Source organism: Hyperolius riggenbachi, chromosome 4 (assembly GCF_040937935.1).
Source record: "Hyperolius riggenbachi isolate aHypRig1 chromosome 4, aHypRig1.pri, whole genome shotgun sequence".
NCBI lineage: Eukaryota > Metazoa > Chordata > Amphibia > Anura > Hyperoliidae > Hyperolius > Hyperolius riggenbachi.
In genome coordinates this window covers 407,714,742-407,734,369 of record NC_090649.1, presented here as the reverse complement: position 1 = coordinate 407,734,369, position 19,628 = coordinate 407,714,742, and positions in this window count along the sequence as shown.

Genomic DNA, 19,628 nt, shown 5'->3' with positions numbered 1-19,628 from the left:
TAAAACATGGAGGCAGAAACAGATTTCAAAAAGTTTAGGGAATAAGACATTTAGCAGAGATAATTAATGAAGTGTTATAATTGCTCAGCATCTGTAAAGCAACCAGGAGTGACAGGGAGGTACTTGGTAACTCATCTGAATTTCCATGAGCAGTGTGTCCCTTTTCATCTCCTGTAGAAAGTTAAATGACCTCACCTTAAAGTGATTACAGATAGTTTTAAGTGCCTCTAGCCTTTCAATTTTCCGATTCCAGGCCTGTAATTGTAGAGGACACACTGTTTATCTTACAACAACAAAGCCCAGTGCTGGTTTGTTTTATCAGGCTGTTGTTTCATGTTTTGTGGCTTAAAATCCATCTAATTTTACAGAATATGAAAAACAATAACCCCTTAGGACATTTAAGACTGTATTTTTTCTCCATTTAATGGCACAGACTTTTGGGTGATTTTGCCCAAAAATATAGATCCTAGACTTCTACGGTGAAATGAACAAGCATTTTATTGAAGAAAATGGCTTTTCATGTTCCAGTAGACTTATTTTTCCTAGCAAGCCTCTAAAGTTGTTCCCTGTCTATTCACTAGCAGACTTCGAACTATTGAAATTATTTGTGGCAAGGATGGTACATCTCTTAGGAAAAAGTGTCTTTATAGCAATAAAAATTATTTTTTTGCTTTTATGAGTTAAGGTTAGAACATGTATTTTTAGAACATCTGAAAGGAATCCTATATTTAAAATAAATCATACGAATCCTGGTGCATGAAATGTTTCTCATGACTTATCTTACCTTAGGCTTGATGCTTAACCACCCTGGCGTTCTGATTAAATCGCCAGGGTGGCTGCGGGAGGGGTTTTTTTAAATAAAAAAAAAACTATTTCATGCAGCCAACTGAAAGTTGGCTGCATGAAAGCCCACTAGAGGGCGCTCCGGAGGCGATCTTCCGATCGCCTCCGGCGCCCAGAATAAACAAGGAAGGCCGCAATGAGCGGCCTTCCTTGTTTTGCTTATATCGTCGCCATAGCGACGAGCGGAGTGACGTCATCGACGTCAGCCGACGTCCTGACGTCAGCCGCCTCCGATCCAGCCCTTAGCGCTGGCCGGAACTTTTTGTTCCGGCTACGCTGGGCTCAGGCGGCTGGGGGGACCCTCTTTCGCCGCTGCTCGCGGCGGATCGCCGCAGAGCGGCGGCGATCAGGCAGCACACGCGGCTGGCAAAGTGCCGGCTGCGTGTGCTGCTTTTTATTTGATGAAAATCGGCCCAGCAGGGCCTGAGCGGCGACCTCCGGCGGTGTTGGACGAGCTGAGCTCGTCCAGACCGCTCAGGTGGTTAAGAAAAGAAATACATTGAGAAATAAGGTTAGAATCATGCAGGAGTATGCATTAAACATTGCCGAAGTTGCTATGTGCAGCGAGCACATTGGCAACTTTACCATCGCATAAGTCGCACAACCTGCATTTCCTAGACAATGTGAGCAGTGTTAGAGTAACACTCATGTTACCCAGGTGACATGGGTCGCTCTAATTGCACAACATGCGTTACTTTGTTAGCAGAATTGTTGGTAAACTTGCCATGCTCTCTCTGCTCAAGGTAACTTTACCAATGCATAGTGCAAAAGCCCCATAATATTTAAGAATAATAACAACTTATTTTAGCACATTTTTACTTGCTCGAAATGTAAAGTTTATTTTATATAGGCTATATATCTATTTACCGTAATGTAGATTTTATATAGGTTTATTTTTATATAGGTTAGGCAAGATTACTCATGAAAAATGTTGAGTGTTCCAGAGTCAGTATTCCAAATACAGTATTTGCCGCCATATAAAACGCAGGTTTTCTCACCAAAAAATGGGGAGAAAAAGTCCCTGCATCTGATACAGCGAATGCAGGGAATTCCTGACTTCTAGGGACTCCCTACATTGTCCTCCCTTTTGTCCCCAGTGTGTGTCCACTCCTACGTGTCTTCGCTTTCCCCGGCAGCTCCCTCGAGGATCGCAAACCTCTTCTCTTCCATGCGGCTTTCCTAGCGACGGCTTCAGTTGATGTCGTAATCAGCAGAAGGCATTACTAGAGGAGAAGTGAGGAAGAGAAGAGGTCTATGATCTCCATGGATGCTGCTGGATTAGGTAAGACATCTACTTATACAGAGGGAGCAAGAGACATGGGGGGGGGAGGGGGGAGACACAGGGGAGCGGACACTCACTGGGGACAGAGCAGACACACTAGGGATAGAGCGGACACACAGGGGGAGGCGAGGAAACACTGGGGGTAGAAGGGGATACACGGGAATAGAAGGGGACAGAAGAAGACACACTGGGGAAAGAAGGGGACACAGGAAGACACATGGGGACACAATGGGTACACAAGAGGACACTAATTAGGGGATAACATCTACAAGACACTCCTGGAACATGGATGCCCCAGTTCTAGCATAGATATATTTCCCTGTTTTTTGCCCTCTAACCTCGGTGTGTCTTATATTCCAGAGAGTCTTATACAGTGGAAAATACAGTAGTCAATCATCTATTAGGGCAGAATTAAAAAAAATTGTACTTATTGTTTAATATTATATATCTATTTAAAATTACTCCTTTTAATCCTAGGCAGCTATCAAATAAAGCAGGAGCAGGGATAGGATGAGATTGTTAATTTGGGCAAACAAATGCAAGGTGGATCCATGGGCTTGTGTCTTGCATAACACTGAAACACCCTAGGTGGATAATTCTGGGAGACTTTAACGCATGGGTCGATACACACTCTTCCCAATTTGGAACTAAGCTACTTCTCTCCATGAATGAACTGGGCTTCTCTCAAGCCGTCAACCTCCCTACCACAAAAAAGGGCATACTTTGGACCTCATTTTCCATTCAGAACTCCTAATATCCAATGTGGAAATTGATCCAGTAGTTTGGTCAGACCACCACACTGTCCACTTCTCCTTTACAGCACCGGCTACAAAACACCAAGTGAAAGAACTAATAAAATATCGTTCCTTGAAAGGTTTGACACCCCAACACCTTCAGAACAGCCTCAATCTAGGCGGACTGACAGATCCCAACTTAGGCCTTGAATCCATGGTCCTTAAATATAACCACGATGTCTCAGCCGCTTTTGATGCCATAGCTCCCTTAAAGATTAAACGTTCCACACCATTACATCACGCTCGCTGGTTTGACAACTCTATAAAGGAACTAAAGAAACAGGGATGCAGACTGGAATGAAGGTGGTGCAAACATCAGTCTCCTGATGACAAACTTTCCCTAATTGCTCACCTGAAAAAAAATCAAACGATGATTAACAAAAAGAAGTCCTTATTCCTGTCTCACGAAATTGCAAATGCAGCCAACAGACCTGCCCAACTCTTCTGCACGGTTGACAGTCTCTGCAATCCATCTTGCAGGAAATCCAGCATCAGACCTTCACAGGAACTGTGTGAGAAATTTGCCCACTTCTTCTCAGACAAAGTCTCTTCCATACGATCTGCCATTCAATTCACAGCCCCAGAAACCCATGCAGAGCCATATAACAGGTGCAAAAATAGCCTACCACCATGGTCTGATTTTAAGGTAATCACTGAAAAAGACATCTTGGATATCCTCTCAAACCTTCGCCAGACTACCTGCGATCTGGATCTGGCCCCACCAAGTTCATGTTGAAATGCCCTGAACTATTTACACCGACATTCCACAAAATAGTCAACGGCTCCTTACAAGAAGGGTGGTTTCCCTCTACTCTGAAAGAAGCAATCATTAGGCCTCTACTCAAGAAACCATCCTTAGACCCAGATGCTCCAAACAGCTACAGACCTGTCTCAAACCTCCCCTTTCTGGGAAAAGTTATTGAAAAGGCTGTCTACCTCCAACTTGAAGCCAGGCTCTCCAGAAACAACATCCTTGACCCTCTTCAATCTTGCTTCAGGAAATATCACAGCTGTGAAACAGCCCTCACCCAGATTTGCAATGATCTGCTCATTGCAAGAGACAAGGGCCAATGTTCCATCCTGATTTTGCTCAACCTCTCAGCGGCTTTTGACACAGTCGATAATGAAATCTTGCTCAACAGGCTACAAGAGTACTGTGGCATAGATGGCATTGTTCTCCGGTGGTTCAACTCCTTCCTGGCTGGCAGAACACAAAGGGTAGCCTTAGGGCCCTTCCTCTCCAACCCTGTACCACTAAAATACGGTGTACCTCAGGGCGCAATATTATCCCCTTTACTTTTCACCATATACATGCTGCCACTTGGAGAAATCATACAAAAACATGGCCTGACATATCATTGCTATGCTGATGACACCCAGCTATATTTGTCATTCAAACCTGACGTCACAGACCCTACTCCACAAATAAACGCATGCTTAGCTGAGCTTCAGGAGTGGATGAATAATAATTGGCTAAAACTTAATGCTGACAAAACTGAGGTTCTTGTCATCGAGGGCCAGGGCTCAACAGCAAAGCAGCCCCAGTCTCAACCAACACCGCTAAGGATAGGGAGCTCAGACCTGAACAACTCAGACTGTGTGCGCAGCCTGGGAGTACTGATTGATGGGAAATTATGCTTCAGGAATCAAATCTCAGCTGTTGTGAAACATTCCTTCTTTCACCTAAGGAATATTGCAAGGATTAAACACCTTATTCCTTCAGAGGATCTTCCAACCCTAGTTCATGCCTTCGTCACATCAAGGTTAGACTACTGCAATGTCCTCTACACAGGCCTGCATAAGAAAGACTTACGCCTTATGCAATTAGTACAGAATGCCGCCGCAAGGCTGTTAACAAGCCAACCCCGCCATTGCCACATAACACCAACCCTGTGCTCACTCCACTGGCTACCGATAAAATGGAGAATTCTGTTTAAGATTGACTTACTGACATTCAAATCCTTGCACAATCTTGGCCCTGGATACCTGAAGGACTTGTTGCAACTGCATCACACCCCCCACAATCTTAGATCAAAAGGACGTAACACCTTGGTCACCCCCAGAGTCCACCTCGAAACCTTTGGGGACAGAGCCTTTTGTCATGCTGCCCCTACACTTTGGAACTCCCTGCCACACCCAATCAGGACAGCTCCATCCCTGGAAGCATTTAAGTCTAAACTGAAAACCTACCTCTTCAGTCTGGCATTCATGAACATCTGACTATCTCCTCTGTAACACAACCCAGCCTGCAACCCTGTATTAATCTGAGACACAGCTATGCGCTTTGAGTCCTATGGGAGAAAAGCGCTTTACAAATGTTATTGTATTATTATTATTATTCGTGTGTAAAGCATTTTACGTGGGAAGACAAAGACAATGGTTAGAGGTCCATCACACCTTCAAATGAATTTGCCACATAAAACAGATCCAGTACGGATTGGAGATTTGTTGCCATTACAACGGTCGAGTCCAGATTGGATCTGTTTTAAGTTAATTTAGGCACTCAGCCTGATTGTTGATCTAGGCCCCAACATAGACTTAAAATGTAAACTTCAGCTCTCAGGGCAGCATACAGCTGGGTTGACAAATCGACACCAAAGTTTGACTATTAGATATCCAAACTCTTGATTTTGGCACCAGGGTTCAGCTATCACATAGCTGAACTCTGTAATGCAGATATGGCCCAAGTAAAAGTATTAGCTACATGTAAAGCCGAGTACTATTACTGGCTGTAATGGAGCATTATCAGCTGCAGCTCACAGAGGGTAAGTGTTAAGCTTAGGGATAGGAGGGATAGTTTTAGGCGACGGGGCTAGAGGTTAGTATTAGAGCTATAGGAGGGTTAGCATTTATAAATAGGGTTAGAGGTTAGTAGTATTATGCATATGAGGGTTATTATTAAAAAGTACCTGAGATGAATTAAAAGAAAAAAATTATACATACCTGGGGCTTCCTCCCACCTTCAGGCTGATCGGTCCCTTGCTGTCCTCCTCCGTTGCCTGGATCCTCCACTATGCGTCTCGGTAATTCCATAAGTTGACACTAGTTTGCGTAGGCGCAGTCTGACTGCCCATGCACAGTATGCACCGACTGGCTGAATTACCAGGACCAATAGTGGAAGATCCAGGTGGCAGAGGAGGATAGTGAGGGACCGATCAGCCTGAATGGGTCTGGAGGAAGCCCCAGGTATGTATTAATTTCTTCTTTTAATTCATCTCAGGTATACTTTAAGGGATAGGGAAGGGGAGGGTTAGCAGAATTAATTTAACATTTCAAAGTGATGGCATTAGCTGCACAAAAACTCCTGAGGAAAAACGAATTATTAGAATATCGTTAACAATATTCAAAATAAGAGAAATAAGTGAGGGACAAATGAATACACGCCTCTTTTAAATGGACATGGGCAGGACAGTGCACCAAGTAGTTGGAACATCATGCTTTTTCCAGAAAAATGCATGTATTTCTTTTTTTCAAGTGTCTCTAACAACATGCTGCCTGTACCATTTTTAGAGTGATTTTTTTCTTAATGGAATGCGAAAAAACAAACATTCCGTTAAATAATTACTCTGAATATTGCTTTGCAAAATCACAATTGCTAACCGGTTAGCAATTGTGAATATACTTTGTAGTGTGAACAAGGCCTTATTCCACTTCTATGGAAGAAAAAAATAACAAAAAAAATCCTCCAGTACAACGAAATGCATTGCTGACATGATAGGAGACATCCTTGCTTTTCTCGCCTCCTTCTTCGCTTTGTGTGTCTTTCACTTGGCTCATAGATTTATTGACGGAAGTTGTGATTGGGTGTGGTTCCAAATATGAGCATGCCTTTAGCAAACTGAACACCCTGCAACAGTGATCAACCTAGTCTTCTTTAATAGAACACGACTGCAGACAGAAAATACTAGCATGTTGCCAGCATAAAAAAAAATCTAGAACAGATACAACCACTAAACAATAAATTGTTGTTGCCACGGCTGCAAAGAAGTATAAACATGTGCATGTGGGTTCTGATGCACTAATTAGTGCAAAAATAGAATATTTTGCAGGAAGTGGTTAAACCAAACCTGTACTTAAAATACACCATACATGGCCGATTCAACCACTCTGATTGAATCGGCTAGAAATTGATGCAACAGTGTAACGATCGGTGTCAGCACACAGAGAGAATCTGTAATCTGTGAGTGAGTGACACCTGAAGGTGGATGCCACTAGCAGGTCTGTAGACTATCTCTTAAAGTGAACCTAAAGTCCCCCCAAAAAAACGAGATGAACTCACCTGGGGCTTCCCTCAGCCCCCAGCAGACGATCGGTGCCCTCGCAGCTCCGCTCCGATGCCTCTGGACCCGCCGGCGAGCACTTCCGGTTTGGCCGTCACCGGCCGACAGGCATGGGAACGCGAGTGATTGTTCGCGTTCCCAGCCTGTATATCGCCCCCTATGCTGCTATTGCGGCCAGGAGGTCGCAATAGCAGCATAGGGGGCGATATACAGGCTGGGAACGCGAACAATCACTCGCGTTCCCATGCCTGTCGGCCGGTGACGGCCAAACCGGAAGTGCTCGCCGGCGGGTCCAGAGGCATCGGAGCGGAGCTGCGAGGGCACCGATCGTCTGCTGGGGGCTGAGGGAAGCCCCAGGTGAGTTCATCTCGTTTTTTTGGGGGGACTTTAGGTTCACTTTAAGGAGAGAGATAGCTCTCAAGGTCGGGCAAGCCAGGTCGGCAACACACGGACAGACAAGGTACAGAGACAGAAGGCTGATTTGGTATCCAAAGGCAGGCAGGATTGGCAACAGATAATCAGATATGCGTAGATACCGAATCAGAAAGCAGAGGGATAGTCAGAAAAGCAATAGGTCATAACAGATATCAAACAATGCCTAATCTCTGGTGTGAGGTCCGTGGTCTCTACACCCTGTAACTAGTCTGGAGTATAATGTGATGGTACACAGTATCCCTAGTCTTGGGTGTGAGGTCCGTGGTCTCGACACCCTGGAACTAGTCTGAAGTATAACAGAATGATAACACAAAGTCCCTAATCTGGGGTGTGAGGTCCGTGGTCTCGACACCCTGGAACTAGTCTGAAGGATAACACAATGATACACAAAGTCCCTAATCTTGGGTGTGAGGTCCGTGGTCTCGACACCCTGGAACTAGTCTGAAGTATAACACAATGATAAACAGAAGTAATCTGGCTCAGTGTGAATTCCCAGGTCCTCCTGGTTCTAACACACTGTAGAATCTGACTAAGGTCTAAGTGCTTCCACGTAAGTGTTCGCAACGGCAGACAACCTGAGACTGACCAGCAGTGACTATATATAGAGCAGCGCTCTCCGGCGCCACCCATCAGTGATTGACCAATAGTCACTTGCTCTGAGGTCAGCTGACCAACCTGGTCAGCTGATCCCTCCTCGGCTGTCATAAAGGTTCTGCCTCTCAGCGTATTTCTCAATCTGTGTGAACTAACAGACCCAGCCACACCAGACGCACGCTGCTGCGTGCAAACTGCCGCGCTGGACGCGGAATCAGCCGCCTTGCTGTTAGTACACGCGGCGGCTATTCCGCGTTCCATTACAAACAGGTAGCATGATCTATCGATTAATCGATTTCTGACCGATTTCGTTTCCGTATGGAAAATATAGGTCAATCGGATGCTGACAGCAGATCGATGGCCCATAGCGTTGGATTGGATGGAATAGTGCAGCAATGCATTTCAATGGATTTACAATAGATTTCATACTGAAATCTATTGGAAATCTGTTCCTAGTGTGTGGCACACATAAGATAGATTCCTGTTAGATTCGACCTCACAGGCATCTGACAGGAATCTGATGGTCAAATCTGCTGCAAAACCATAAGTGTATGGGTATGTCAAGAAGATCTGAATTAAGACTGAATTCTAAACAGCAGCCATAACAGTCAAATGTGAACCTTATCAACATTGTTTGCTTGGCTTATATATAAGCTCTGGAGAAACTTATTGTGTGGCCAGTTTTGCCAGTGTGGCCAGTTGGAAAGTATTTATTTCTGAAGCCCCCACCCAGTCTTAATAGGAGTGCTTAGCTGCGCCACTAGCAGTATGAGAAGAGCAGTGTAGAGGCAACATTACAGTGGTCTCATAAACAGCAGAAGATACATCTGATTTTGTAGAGGGCTAAAATAATTCCAAATCCCCCAGTTTAAGGGGGGGGGGGGGGGCTTTTCAGTTGTTTTAAGTCCTAGTGGGGGTGGATCTCTATGACTTAACTGGATACTACTCTACTACTTTCCAACCTACCAAGCCATACCAACCCATGCCTTGCTCTGATAAAGGTCAACATAGTGTGAAACAGCTGTCTGTAGGTTTGATTATATGGCTCTGTGAAAAGTATATCCATGTTGAATAAATTAGTATGAAACACAAAATTACTTCAACATTTTGATATTTTTATTTTACAGCAAATGTTTGCAAATATTCAGCTTGAGGTGAGCAAAAAGTTACACCCATAATGTATCACTTCAGCTCAGTGAGAAACAGCTGTCTGCAAGTTATATAATATATGGTTCTTGAAAATGAACAGGCTATAGACATGCTGTACACACCAGCAGTTTTGGATTCATGCCTGGCTTCTCAGGGACATGAAGGAATGATTTGCACATTTCTCTACTGAAACAAGTATTATGGGAAAATCTTCTTACTCACATGAAGCACAAAGCTGAATACTTGCAAATACCTACTGTTTAAAGAGTGGTATAGACCAGGCATGGGCAAACTCGGCCCCCCAGCTGTTAAGGAACTACAAGTCCCACAATGCATTTGCCTTTATGAGTCATGACTGTGGCTGTCAGACTCCTGCAATGCATTGTGGGACTTGTAGTTCCTTAACAGCTGGAGGGCCAAGTTTGCCCATGCCTGGTATAGACCCTCATAGTGATGTATGCAATGTTTCATTATTAATGTTATTGTCACCTGCTGATAAGAAGCCATGAACCCATAACTTGGCTCTGAGGTTGCCTATTCATAAGCTATAGGAAACAAGAAATCATTTGGGCAGCACTAAATAGGGTTTAGGATGTCCTTTGGGTGTCTGTATGTCTTTGGCTGTATCTATGCATGGCTGTGTGTATCTGTGTCTGTGCATGTCTGTGCCTGTGTGTGTATATGCATACACTCAATGTCTGTCTCTTCCTTCCTGTCCATGTGCCTGCTGTGTATTTTTCTCCATACAGAGACCTCTTCTGCATAAAATACTAAAAAATAAAGCAGACAGCTCAGAATCCAGCGCTTTACAATGCAGTATCTAGTAGCACTCCACAACGACAGTTGAGGCCAGGTGATAATTTCTCACACACTTTACAGTTGTTATCACTTGGATTCCTCTCTGTAAATTAAAATCCTGTCTTTAAGTTTAGGATGTTATCACCTTTTAACTTCAGGATTCAATTGTTAACTTTAGAAATCACTCTGTAATGATCCGCTCAGCTGGCTGCACAGGCAGACAGCTGTTTGACCATTCCTTATGTCTGAGAGATGCAGGTCTCTGGAAAAGAGACCTGGCTTCATCTTGCAACTTTCAGAGTTGCTTTGCTGAGGGATTTGCATACATGCAAATTGCCCAGCTGTCTCGTTTGAGGGCTGGCAGTATAAAAGCCTTCTGCTGACCAGAAGGCTTTGCTGGTCATAACGGTTTGTTAAATACACTCCTGAATATTCAGCCTTCCCTGTTGGATTGTTATAGGTATCTTAGAGTAATTCTGGGGACTGCACCAGGCAGCTCCTCTAGTGCAGTTGGCCTGCTTATCTGTTTTGTCTGTGTTGCCTCTCTGCTGTGATTGTCCTGTCGCCAACGGTGGTCGATAGGAAATCGTCCTGTCTGTCTGTGGGTGCTAACTAGTGCAGTGGTTGCTACTGGTAGCCCCTTCTGTTTCATCTGTCTTACTTGGATCACACCAGCCTCTAGCGGTAGCGGCTGTGGATCCTTCTGATCTGCTTTCTTGGAGTATAGCTGGAGCAGCGGTTGCCACTGGCTAGCTCATCTGCCTGTCTTGCTTGGATCGCACTAGTTTTAGCGGTAGCGGCTGTGGATCCTTCTGATCTGTGATCCTGTCCCTGAACCTGGATCGCACTCGCTCTGGTGGAAAGAGCAGTGGATTTTTCCTATCCTGTCCCTGAACTTGGATCGCACTCGCTCTGGCGGAAAGAGCAGTGGATCCTGCTGAGCTCTGTTGCTTTACTTGGATCGCACTCGCTCTGGCGGAAAGAGCAGTGGATCTTTTCTATCCTGTTTCTCGTCTGTCTGTCTGTCTTGTCTGATACGAACGCTTGCTGTAGGCTCGGTGAGGTAACCGTTAAGCAAGCGCTCGCGTTCTCTGTTTCATGTTTGGGTGGCGGGGATTAGTTAGGCGTGCTTGTCTCTGTTGCGTTTAACGTGCGGAGATCGCGCAGTAAACTTGTTCGCTGTTGCGAATGAGTGCGGTGTTCGCGTTTAGTTAGCGTTTGCTATTTTCCTTATCTTCTCATTGTATGATTTGCTGTGCTTTTGCTACTCTCGTGCCCTGTCTTGCTTTAGCCTTGTGTCACCTCTGGCAATCGCCTCTCTCGCGATTGCGTTCCTACTTCGTTTCTGCTGTTGTGTGTGCACCGTCGCGGGTTGGCGACTAGATTGGTGCACACACATACAATCTGTCCCTGTGCACATTCTCATTCGCAATCGCTTCTCTTGCGATTGCGTTCTCACTTGGTTTCCTCTGTTGTGTGTCCACCTTCGCAGGTTGGCGACTAGATTGGTGGACATACATACATTCCTCCTCTGTGCTTATTCGGTCTTGTGTAGCTGTTAGCAATCGCCATCTCTTGCGATTGCCTTCTCACCTGATCTTCATGGTTGTGTGTAGAGATGTAGCGAACGGTTCGCTGGCGAACGGTTCCAGGCGAACGTTGGGGGTTCGCGTTCGCCTGCACCAGGCGAACTTTTTCGGAAGTTTAATTCGCCCCATAATGCACTATGAGGGTCAACTTTGACCCTCTACATCACAGTCAGCAGGCACATTGTAGCCATTCAGGCTACACTAAACCCTGGAGCCCCACCCCCCCTTATAAAAGGCAGGCTCACTGGCCATGACACTCACTCGTGTGCCTGTTGCAAATAGACAGACTAGGGAGAGCTGCTGCAGATTTTTTCTCCTAGGGAAAGATTAGTTAGGCTCTTGGCTTGCTCCTGGCTGATTGTTATTGATAAAATACCCCCCCCCCCCCCCTCAACAGCTCTTTTGAGAGCTAATGTTTTCCTGATGTGTTTGGGTTTTTTTTGTGTGTGTTGCTCACTGACATTATACAGCCCTATCTGTTGCAGCTGGACCTTGGTAATTGTTATTACTGTGCCAGCCAGGCCCTGCCTAACTATCTATACTGGGACACCTACCTATGCCTACCTAACTACTGTGGCACCTACTTACCTATACGGGGACACCTACCTACCTACCTATACTAGGGGACCTACCTATGCCTACCTACCTATAGTGGGTCTCCTACCTATGCCTAGCTAACTACTGGGACACCTACCTATGCCTACCTACCTATACTGGGTCTCCTACCTATGCCTAGCTAACTACTGAGGCACCTACCTACCTATACTGGGACTCCTACCTATGCCTAGCTAACTACTGAGGCACCTACCTATGCCTACCTATACTGGGACTCCTACCTATGCCTACCTACATACAAGAAGATAATAAGGTCGTTGCTTCATTGTGGACAGACCAAATTTGATCAGCTGGACAGTCACTGTTCTATCATTGAGCTACCACAGCCCGGCGACCATATGGGCTGGAAAACTGCCACGGCCTGCACTCTGGCCATGTTGCGCATCAGTCCAGCACGGCCGTCACTACGCAAACAGCTGTTTGGGGTGCGTTACACAGTGAGTTTGGTGTGTCAGTGTGAAGCAGAACTCTAATTACACTCCCTGATTGATGTATACCCATGCAAGATGTTTGAAAGCACTTTAGGCCTGCAATTTAGCATTCAATGTGATTTCTGCCCTTAAAACGCTGCTTTGCGTCAAATCCAGATTTTTCCCCGGGACTTTGGGCATGTATCCCACTCCGCCATGCCCCCCTCCAGGTGTTAGACCCCTTGAAACATCTTTTCCATCACTTTTGTGGCCAGCATAATTTTTTCTATTTTTCAAAGTTCGCATTGTGGTTCGCAAACTTTTCCGCGAACCGAACCTTCCACGAAGGTTCTGGAATCGGATTCGCGAACCGAAAATCGAAGGTTCGCGACATCTCTAGTTGTGTGTTCATCGTCGCTGGGTGGCGACTAGATTGGTGGACACACATACACTCTGTCGCTTTACTCTCTCTCTTTAAGGGCTATCTTGCCCTGCGTTTCTTCCCTTCGTACAATTCCTGTCTGGCGTCTGTGGCAGGGCAGAGGATCTGTTCCTCTGCACTCCACAGCTCCATCTGCAGACAGGAATTTCCCTCTACAGGTGCGTTGCACCTTTTGCTGGGTTCTCTCAAATTATACGCTTGTGGAGGATTTCCGCAGTGTCAGCGCGCGTCCTGTGCGCTGACCACAGAGAGAATTCCACAATCGTTACACACTCCTTACCTTAAGAACAGAATCCTAAATTTAAGGATTGCATGAAGTAGATTGCATAGTGAATACTAAATGATTTGTCACCATGGTGATAATATTAAATACAGCTCAAAATTGTTATTAACCTAATAGGGACCGACATAGTTTGAATGTACGTCCAGCAGGTGGTGCTGCCGCTCTGACTGGACGTAGATTCAACGTCCACGAAACCAAAGCATCCCGCCACGATCATGAGCACCCGAGAGCGGAGATTAAGCTGTTATATGACAGCTGACATCTCCCCTCAGTGATCAGAAGCCATCGCATAGGGCTACTGATCACGTGATCACTATGATCGCCGGCGGATCATAGCGATGACTAACAGAGCTGCGGCGGTAGGGGGGAAAGAAGAGGATCCAGTCACCTTCCTGCTGTTCCCCCGGCGATCGGCACTCCTCTCCGCTTTGGCCGACATCCCCCCTCGTTTCAACGTCAGTGCCAGGTCCCGGCTTAATGGCGTCATCAAGCTGCGACCTGGAACTGAGCGGCAGTATGATCGGTGATGCTGGCGAGAGTGGAGGGATCCACAGTGGCTCATCGCTGGAGACTGGGAGGTGATTAATACCAAGCTAGCCCTATTAGGGATCCGGCTGCCTGACCCCAAACGCCCCTGGGTTAGGCAGCCGGTCCCAGAAGGGTTAACTATCAGAGATAAGTGATAGTGAATTTTGGCCATTCTTTGTGTTCTCCAATTGACTACAGTGACCCTTCTCCATCCCTATACCACCAACAAACGTTTGCTTTTTTATACTACTACTTACAGTATTATAATCAACTTCACACCTAAAGATTTTGTTACAATTTGGCAATTCATTAATTTGTGATCCGCTTGAATATCTTTATGCAGATTGCTTTGGTTAAAGAGCAGTGTGATTTTCTACTCTGTGCATTTGTGTTGTTTCCTGGTTTATGATTTTGGGGTGATAATTACAACAATTAAAACAAAGGATATCACTTCCAGCCATACCTAAATAACACAAAAGTATATTTCCTTGAAGAACAGGGGACGGAGGGTAGAGTCAAACAACTCATTCCTTCACGGATGATAATTACCTCTACTTCCAATCTGTTTTAGGTTGTTTTAGGCTTACCGTCGTTTGCAGCTTCACCTTCATTTTAAAGTTTTCGCTGAGGAAATAACATACCTTGCTCGTTTATTTCTGAGCAAAAGTTTGTTACGCTACAATGAATTCCTTATTTTCATACCTTGTCTTATCTCTTGGGATTAACACAAGCTGCAGAACTCTTATACAAAGCGAAAATTTGCATGCAAACTCACAAGACAGCAAAAATAAAGTTAGCGTAGCTAAGCAAAATAATAAAGTTTGAAAGAATCTATTTTTGTGGTAGAGTAAAATAGCTGTATTCTGCCTTAAAAATAAAAGCTTGCTACAACCATCTGTGCACAATACAGGAACCAGTCCTAGGGCAGTTACTGACCATTTTGGTGCTCCAGGCGAGAAACCTATTGTCACCCTTCCCTTTTCCCATAGATCTAGAATGAATGCCATAGCACAACGTAAAGCAAACCGGAAGCAAAAAAAATATGATTTAATAAATTGTATGGGTAGTACAGATAAGTAATCCTCTACAATAAAACCCTACTGTCTCTGCGTCCCATGTCCCTGTGTGTGTCCCACAAGCGCTCTGCACATGTGCAGGGATGCAGAGACATTGAGGGAGAGTGACGTGCGGCGAGCGATGACGGGCGAAGGGGCGGATGGGTCGGCGGGCGGGTGTGCGTGGGTGGGCAGTCGTGACATGCAAGCGCGCGGCAGGCGCATTTGCAGTAACAGACCTAGCCTGTTTTTAAACGGGCTTAAGTCCACTAGTACAGTATAACATTAGCAGCAAAGAAAAGAGTGTCATATTTTTATTTTCAGTTCGCTAGCTTTCTTAAATAACATTGCATCATTCTGTCACAGTTGAAGTTTTAAAAACACACTCTGTCTTTTTAACTATAAAACAAAGCAGAAATAGTGACCCTTTGAACTTTCCTGCAGTAAAACCTTATCTCAAGTGGTCTCTCACTGTTTCTTAGCTGTTAAAAAGCCTGTACCCACCATATGATTTTCCCTACGATTTTTCCACCGACCGGTGAATTTTGTTAGCAACAAGTAGTCATTTCTGTGATTGCTAAATGACGTTTAGCAATGCACAGCGATATCTTTAACATCCCAGACGACTCCACGCAAAGTACTGCAATCGCTTCACTTACCATTCGCCCACGTCGTGTAACATTGCGTGACGTTGTGAGCAGCAACAAAAGTCGGTGAACATTCGTTGTCAACGGAATTTCGCTGTACCCATCAGGTGGTGAGTACTCCTCTTAAGTGCTTTAGAAAACTGGACTGTATTTGACCCAGTGGATTGAAGAGCTCAGAGAAGCTCTTTTGGATATACAACTGAAGTTTTTTTAACTCTTCCTGTACTGATAAACAGTATGAAAATATTTTTTTTGCTACTATGTTCTATTTCTTAGTTGTACTACATATACAATTCATTATATGTTTATTTTCGCTTCATGTTTTCTTTAAAGAGGCATCGTATCATAATGACATATAGTAGAATGTACTACATTATTCAAGATACCCAATTTTACGTGAATTATCCTGGTTTCAGCATCAGAAATACTTACCCTTGTTAGCATAGCAAGAGGCATAGCAACACATAAGATCCAAAATATGTTCCGGGACATTAAAATCAGTTTTAAGGGATTTTTCGAAACATATTATAATTACGGAAAAATGGTATTCATGTTTTTCTTACTGCATGTTCCCTTTAACTGGTTGCTAACCGCGTCATGCCGATGGGCGTGGCCGTGGCGGCATCCCAGGACATCCTGGGGCGGGGATTTGCTGGAGATCGCACGCGCCGTTGTACGTGCATATCCACTTGGATGACGGAGCTCCACTCCTCCATCAGTCTCCCAGTGGCGACCGCCGATAGGAGACTGTTAGCGCCCGTTTCCTAGAGTGAATCTGCATGCGTTTCCTGCATGCAGATTCACATAGACAATACAAGTGAATGGGACTTGTCAGGATTTCTGAGCGTTTTTCTGTGCAGAAAAAATCTGCACGGCAGAGCCATCAGAATTCACACACCGCTTTGCTGTGTGCGATTTGCATACAATGTATTTACTAGGAAATTCGCATGCGGTTTCTTATGCAAATTTTACCGCGAATTTTACTGCAAATTCGCTAGCGTTTTGGCATAAAATCAATGTAAAAGCATACAGGCACTGACATGGTCAAATTCGCATACTCATTAACACATGCGAAAACGCCCGCAAATTCGCATCCGCGTGCAAATTCATTTTTGCGTTTTCCGCTACTAATTCGCACTGCACAAGTGGAAACGGGCCCTTAGAATTTACTATGTAGTAAATGTACTGCAGTCTATGGCAGCTCAGCAGCATAGCCGTGTGACATGGCTGTCCCCCTGCAAGACACTGGAGTGATCGGCTGTCATTGGCTGATCATAGTGATTGGCTGGAAGGAGGAGGGAGGGTGGGCTGGGAAAATAAACATTAAAAAAATGGGGTAATGTATTTCAAAAAATAATCAAATAAATATTTATAAAAAAATAAACACTGGGGGAGCGATCATTGCCTACCAACAGAAAGCTGTGTTGGTGGGCAGAAGGGGGGGGGGGGAATCACTTGTGTGCTGAGTTGTATGACCCTGCAGCAAGGCCTTAAAGCTGCAGTGACCTATTTTGTTAAAAATGGCCTGGTCTTTAGGGGGGTTTAAGCCCGTGGTCCTTAAGAGGTTAAAGCACCACTATCGTGAAAATTGTAAAATTTAAAATGCATGTAAACATATACAAATAAGAAGTTTCTTCCAGAGTAAAATGAGCCATAAATTACTTTTCACCTATGTTGCTGTCACTTACAGTAAGTAGTAGAAATCTGACAGGTTTTGGACTAGCCCATCTCCTCATGGGGGATTCTCATGTTTTGTTTTGTTTTTTGTTTCAAAGGCCAAAAAAAGTGTGCAGCGGGCACAAAGGCTGGACAGCATCATTGTATAAATCCTTTTTCAGGGAATGTATTTATAAAGAAGAAAAGCCTTGCTGAGAATCCCCCATGATGAGATGGACTAGTTAAAAACCTGTCAGTTCTGTCAGATTTCTACTACCTACTGTAAGTGACAGCAACATAGGATTAAAGGAATTCATAGCTCATTTTACTCTGAAAGAAACATACTTGTTATTTGTATATGTTCACATGTACCGGTATTTTAAATGTTACGATTTTCGCGATAGTGGATAGTGGCAAGTGGAAAGGAAGATTTAAAGTGGCCATTAAAGGTGTGATTTTTAGTGAACAATTGTACTGTTGATCAAATCATTCAAATTGAAAGAGACAATTGTTTTTAATCAATTCATAGCATTGGAAGATTCAAACTATTCCTGATCTAGATGTAGGGAAAAAAAACATGTGCCATGCTGACCAACCAATTCTTTAGAAAACAATCAATAATGCGATTGTTCAGGATCAATTGTGCCCACAACGTTCTCTGTTTTAATACAGCTCTATCTAAATAATCTAATAGAAATAAAAAGTTTGTTCACTAAAACTTTTACTGTTAAAGGGTCCCTTCCTCAAGACAAGGCAGCAAAGTCCAGCAAGCATAACCAGTACCATACCAAGCCACATGAATTTCATTTTCAATGAATGCATGTATTCATTGATTTAAGGAGAGATGAAGTCTAATTTTGATTGTACTGAAATTTTATGTGTTTTATATGCCATATTTTACAGGACGCAACTTGTCAAGCTCATCAGTTGCTTCTCCCAAGAAGGAATTACCAACTCAGGTGCCCTGCAAGGTTGTGTCCTGCCCCTCATCCGCAAACTGTGTCAGGCCGCATTTACACCTAAAAACGAAAACGCTAGCATTTTGCGTTTTTGTGCGCTGTTTTTTCCCCCTCCCAGCACTCCCCAGCGCGCTGCGTTTTTGGTAAAAGCACTTTTCTAAGCGCTTTTCCAGAGCGGTTTCGTCATTCGCTCCCTGACGCAAGTCAGGAAGTGAACTCTTTGACCTGGAAAAGAATAAATACAATGTATTTATTCGAAAAAAAACGCAAACGCAATTGCCACATAAACAGTTTTGTGAGCTTTTAGCGCTCTACCTATACTTTCCATTATAGCAAAAATGCCCCCAAAATAGTACAGGCACCATTTTGCTGAACGCACAGCACACGAGCCACGCTGATATGAACCTTCTGATAGAGATTCATTGCACCAGTTTGTTTTTTTTAGCGATTTTAAAAATTGCCTGCACTTGAAAAAAAGGCAGAAAATACCCCTAGTGTGAACAAGATCTCAAAGTCATCATATTTGTTGCTGATACCACCATCCTCTGTCTCATCGGGCGCGACAGTGAACAAACATACTGTAATGAGATTGATCACATTTGCAAATGGTGCTCGGAAAACAAAGTCATTCTAAATGCAGCAAAAACAGTGGAACTGGTCGTGGACTTCAGGAAGCACTCTCCTACACCCATCCCTATCTCCATCAAGGCTGTTGAGGTCCCCAGAGTGTCAAAGGTTCGGTTCTTGGGCACCACCATCACAAATGATCAGTGGTGGGATGAAATTTCGCATATGCAAAATTTCGCATTGAAATTTGCAATTACTCATCATAATTGTAATGCAAAATTTAAGAGAAAATAATAATTAATTTTGTATGTAATAATAATATTTCATAATTTCGTGTACTTTTTAATGCAATTTTTGCATAATTTCGTGCAATTTTGTGCCGACTTTGGCGGTTAATAGCAAAGCCCCCGTACATGATATTGCTACCAAAATTGCTATATATGTTCAGGAGAATGGTGGGTACAAGTCAAACAAATCATTTTCCAAAAAGACCTTGTTGTTTTGAGAAAATTGATTTTAAAAATGAAACAAAATGTTTTTTAAACTTATTTTTAGAGTTTAAAAACCATTTTTTCTTTGCATTTTTAAAATCGATTTTCCCTAAAACAACAAGGTCTTTTTGGAAAATGATTTGTTTGACTTGTACCCACTATTCTCCTGAATATATATAGCAATTTTGGTGTCACTGGCATGTATGGAGGG